The sequence below is a fragment of the Temnothorax nylanderi genome, unplaced genomic scaffold (assembly GCF_030848795.1).
Source record: "Temnothorax nylanderi isolate EJ_2023f unplaced genomic scaffold, tnyl_v1.0 TNYL_tig0241_pilon, whole genome shotgun sequence".
In the NCBI taxonomy this organism is placed as follows: domain Eukaryota; kingdom Metazoa; phylum Arthropoda; class Insecta; order Hymenoptera; family Formicidae; genus Temnothorax; species Temnothorax nylanderi.
Window position 1 is genome coordinate 234,233 of NW_027249303.1, and position 5,857 is coordinate 240,089.

General features: G+C 39.2%; 1 pseudogene; it reads right to left on the bottom strand.

The window, feature by feature from the left end:
• Positions 1 to 1,847: 1,847 nt before the first annotated feature.
• On the bottom strand, positions 1,848 to 4,235 carry LOC139779774 (uncharacterized; annotated as a pseudogene).
• Positions 4,236 to 5,857: the final 1,622 nt, after the last annotated feature.

Consider the following 5,857-nt stretch of genomic DNA (forward strand, 5'->3'; position numbering starts at 1 on the left):
AGTGTGTATATGTATATATACATAATTTTTTAAACAATATCATGCTATTTTTTGTTAGGTTTAACCAAAATAAACCAGCACGCAGTGGTTTAATTGTATTACTTTATTAAACACAAAAGCTAAAAAGAAACGTTATACATTCCACCATTAGCAGGCATGGCTCTCTCGGTTAGCGTTCCGAAACTCAACGATTACAAACATAAGAAGAGATCGGCAACAATACTGCCAACTGCTCTAGCGGTGTAACTAAACTTACTAAACACGGTTCAACTGCACTCTTGCACCGATAATTCATTGCCTTTCCTCACACTCCCTCTCAATGAATTATTTTATAAAACACAAACAAAAAAACTGACTCTTTTACAATCACTTAACACAGAGTAATTATATTATCTTAATCTGCCGTACTACTTACTACGTTGTCTCACTATTCTGTATTAAGAATTTTATCTCTAAACTTTTTAAACAAGTTACCTCCCAGTGGTTTTGTAAATATATCGCCTATCTGTTCACTAGTACATACATATTTAATATTGATAATACCCGCATCTAACTTTTCTTTTATAAAGTAATGTTTAATGTCTAAATGTTTGACTCTCCTATTTGCAGGATTATGTGCGATCTTAATTGCTGACTGATTATCTTCGTATAAGGTTATACAATCGACAATAATACCGAATTCTAATAACAATTCCTTGAGCCAGCACGCTTCGCTAGTTGCAGTACTTAAAGCTGTATATTCTGACTCTGTACTTGACAATGCAACTGACTGTTGTTTCTTTGACGACCATACCACAGTACAATTGAATACCTTAAAACAATAACCTGTTATAAATTTTCTGTCTTATAAATTACCTTCCCAATTGCTGTCCACAAAGCCTTCTACAGCATTATAATCATCTCTCTTATACACTAGCTTTAAGTCAATCGTATCTTTTATATATCTTAATACATTTTTTAATAGTTTATATAACATTTCACTTGCACAGTCTTGAAATCTACTTAACATTGTAACAGTTGCACATAAATCAGGTCTAGAACTCATTACAGCGTACATAAAACAGCCTATTAGTTTCCTACATTCAGTCTCTATCTCTTTACTTTCTGACATAGTTCTCTTCAATGTATCAAATTTCAAGTTCTTATCTATAGGTTGTGACATGACAAGGTCACGTCCCCTGTCCAGACGGTAGCTCGACCGAGGGGAACGTCCGGGATGTCGCCTCCGCCTGAGCGGGGTGGGGCGACCACGTCACAATTTATTAGAAACTGCATTATTTTGCGAGAATTGCAGATGCCGAGTAGATGGCCAAGAGGAATTGTAACGGCTTGAGTCGCACCGCGGGAATTTTTAGAAGGCGTTTTACGGAGGAGTTGGCCGGCGGGCGGGTCACGCTTGAGCCCACTGCCGATACCGCTTGGAGCGTTTCGCAGCGCGAGCGCATCAGCCCCAACGACGCCGAGATGAAGCCCGCTCACGGAGGATCCAGCCAAGGGTGCGGAACGACCCTATCGCCACAGGATACTGCCTACCGGTCGACGTAGCCATGGCCCGTCCAGCCTGGCAGTCGAATAACCGGCCCAGAAGTCGCGGCCTGGACACCCGGACTCATAGGAGTTTTTCAAACGTACCGCCGGCGGGCGAGGAAGACGCGAGGGGCGCCGACAGGAGCGGAAGGCGCTTGGATCGGACGCGCCGTTCGCGAAGGGCTGATCGGCAAGGAGGACTTGCAAGCACGGCGCGCAGGCGCGCGGGCCTAGCGTGGTCCCGCCGGACCAGAGGATCGTCACTGTCTTGTCAGCGTGGCGAGAGGTAACATCCCGGACCACCGAGCTTGCGACACCCACTACTCGAACGTCTTGTAATAAGCATCTGGGTACAAGTAAGATTCTTCTTGCGGCCGAGGCCCTTCCGAGAGTCGCGTAGAGTCGCGGAACACATGTTTACCATATGTAATTACCGAACGAGGTGCTGGCGGAGGGCTCGGCTGCTGGCTCATTGGCGTGACACCTTGCATTGGCTTGGGACTAGGAGTAGTTCTACTGGAAGTAGTTGGACTAGGAGTTGAAAAGTCATAAGGGTTTGTTTGCTGCTGGCTCATTGGCGTGACACTGGGAGTTGCTGAATGATAAGAGTACGCTTGTTGCTGGTACTGCTGATACATTGGCGGAGGTATAGGATTAATTGTATGGAGTTGATGTTGATGTTGATAAGTTAATCCTTGAGACATAGTTAAATTGCCCATTTCGGCTTCAAATAAAGTTTCATTGATGATTTTTTCTGCTATGAGCCTTTGTTGTTTAGGCAGATCGCGTAATTTCATGGCAACGTTCTTGCCGAAAATATCAAAACGATCATCTTGATTTGCTGGACGCTTGAAATGATTATTTATTGACAATAATACGTCGTTCGTTAAGGCTTCTTGATCTGATGATAAATTCTTTTTCGATGGTCTTGGACGGTTGTATTGAGGTGTCGATGCAGAAGTGAATGCAGCTGGCTCTGACGAATTTTCATCCCTTGTACAGACAGGCGATTCGTCAGCGTCCTCGATGCTACCATCAGGCACAGATTCACCCGATGTAATTCCTATGTCGTATTCCTGAAACAATAAATATTTTATTAATTACTTTTCATTATTTTATTAATTGTTATTAAATTTTATTATTATTATTAATTTTATTAATTATTATTTTATTATTATTTATATTTATTTATATTTATTTATTAATTATTATTTTATTATTATTTTTATTTATTTATTATTTATTATTTTATTTTTATTTTATTTTATTATTTATGTATTTATTTTCTCTTTTCAGTTTCCACGAACAGAAGAAGAATGGAAAAATGTAACGAAACTTTTTGAAGAAAGGTGGCACTTTCTACATTGCCTCGGAGCAATCGATGGGAAGCACATCGAAATTATTCTTTCAAGTGGAAGCGGGTCGGAATTTTACAACTACAAAGGTCGACACAGCATGGTTCTATTAGCAATAGTGGATGCAAAATATCAATTTATAATGTGCGATTTTGGTACAAACGGCAGAGTTTCGGATGGAGGTGTTCTTCAAAACACAAAATTTTTTGAAAGACTTCAAAACAAACTCTTAAGCATACCAACTGAAGAGAATATAAAGAACAGTTCTAGAAGTCTGCCCTACGTGTTTGTAGCCGATGACGCCTTCCCTTTGAGAGTGGATATGATGAAACCGTTTAGACAAGCAGATCTATGTTCTCAAGAAAGAAAAGTATATAATTACCGCGTATCACGAGCGAGACGTATTGTTGAAAACGCGTTTGGCATCATGACATCCCGATTTCGAATATTTCATACACAAATTAATTTAGAACCAAAAAACATTAATTCCGTTGTAATGGCAAGTTGTGTATTGCACAATTTTTTAATGAAATCGGTGCCGAATTTTTACTCGCCTCCAGAATGTTTTGATCGAGAAAATACAGAAGATGGGACTATTGCGTCAGGGTTTTATACAAGAGACTCTAACATGGAAAGTTTAGATCGTAGAAACCCAGGAAATACCGCTAATGCTGCTAAAAAAGTTAGAGAAGATTTTATGAATTATTTTGTAAATGAAGGTGAAATTCCATGGCAAAATAACTTCATTTATTAAACTTAACGCATTTATTGTAACTGCACCTAAGGTTGCAATGTGTTTATTATGCCAATCTTTAGGTGCAAACTGCAGTTCATTTAACAAGTTCACATGTGAATAACGTTGTTTTTTTTTAAGCCATTCTTTACACCATATCTCACGCTTTATTTTACGTTTCACACACTTTGTTTAAATATAACATGCATAAAAAATTAAATATGTTTATTTAACTTACTTCAATCCTTGTTTCGTCGTCATCGCTTTCAATATTTGTACGGGATTTTCGAGGAATGTCTTGATCGTTCAAGAAACATAGGAGTTTAAAATACCATAATTTTGGTTCGTAAATGTCGTCTGTACCCGATCCTGTCTTCGATGCCTTAACTTTTTTTAAATTCTTTTCGATAATTGCTTCGAATGTTATTTATTTTCTTCACCACACTTTCTTTGTTGGCAGAAGGTTCAACCTCTTTCAATTTTTCAACCAATTTTGAATATGCTGCTTCTCTCCTTGCACGATCGTGGTAGTCTTTAAACTTAATGTGCCATAGGCAAGGTTCACTTCTACAAATCTCAATAAATTCTTCTATGCACTTCTGAAGTCTGCGGGACGCCATTTCGTTGCTAATCAAATCAACGGGAGCACAAAACAAAGAAACCGCACGCTTTTCGCACTAAAGTTCGTATCTGAGACGACGCGGGAACTGAACTGAAAAAACGTCAGAAACAAAAACAACAATAGAAAAATATCTACAGTAATTTCATTTAGAAAATACTTACTTTCTTCTTTTCTTAACAATTTAACTTTCCTCCTTTGGCATCTTCTTATGAGCATCTATACTAAAAACAAAATGGTGGCTTTCGATATATCCATGAAGAATAGAGATGTGTGTGTATGTACCATGTACGTGTGAGTCCCGTGAGATGAAAGCGCAACCTTGCGGAGCATTAGTATACTACTACTTGGCCCGGCATTCGGTCGCACGTTTTGACAATTTTTCCATGCCAGTTCGGCCTCCTTATCTCTATTCTTCATGGATATACATATAATATTGATAGCTAAATCGCGCCAATGGCCGCTCTCAGGCTTCTCTTTGGTGGTACACACGCTCCGGTTTGCCTGCGCAGGCCACTCCGGCGCAGGCATATCGAATGACTTTTCGTATTTGCTCCGGTCGCCTGCACAGGTCAAAATAACTGCGCAGTTTTATCATCTACACGTTCCGATAGACCTGCACAGGCGTGCCTGCGCAGGCATACCTGACAGTTCTACCGGAACGTGTGTAGCCGGCTTAACAGTGATCTGAATTTAGTCCAGTCGGCACGTCGTTAAAAATGACAAATAAATCGACTAATTAAGACAAAGCTGCAAAAAATTTTAATCTCTTTGTTTGGGTGTCAGTAATGACATACTAAGTTTCCGACCTCCCCCGTGGTGTGCTTCGGCCGCCATCTTGGAAGAAAGGGGTGAAAAATTGGTTTTTCGCGAATATCTCGGTTTCCATTAGACTTAGGCTAAAATAGTTTAATACAATATTGCAGGGAATTAAATTCTCTACAAAAAAAGAATATATGTTTTTTTCCTACGACCAATAGTTTTGGCGCTAGAGCCGGGAGGAGTAGGATACTTTTTGTAACAAACGGTTTTAGCGACTCTATCTCGCCGTATCTCACTTCTCAGGTAAATGGCGTTGTTATTGTGCTAGTGAACCGTTGTTGTTTCACACATCTGGCTTTGTATTATTTACTCGACAGTGCTATAAGTACACTCCTTGTTAAAAGCTAGGAGCATCCAAGATTTTAAATAAATTAAAAGATATAGTTATGACGATTATGTTTCTGCGAGCGTACTTTTCAATGAATCTATGATAGTTACCATGCCCCAAGAAAAATTTCTATCGAATGAAAAAAATAAGGATAGACTTATCTCAATGTTGGGTAAAAAACTTCAAACTGCAGGATTTATTATCAAGCAAGCTATTGAAGATGTTGACACTCTTATTGTCAATACTGCGATTGATGCATCGAAGAATTACGATTCCGTAGTAATAGTTGGCGAAGATATTGATCTTTTAGTGTTACTGACAGCCTTAGCATCATCTAAATCTAACATCTATTTCATGAAACCGAGCAAGGGAAAAACAGAGCAGAAGATTTATTCATCTACTTCCTTTCAATCCTGATATTGCTGAGCATATTCTGTTTCTTCAAGCATTCACTGGTTGTGATACCACTTCAA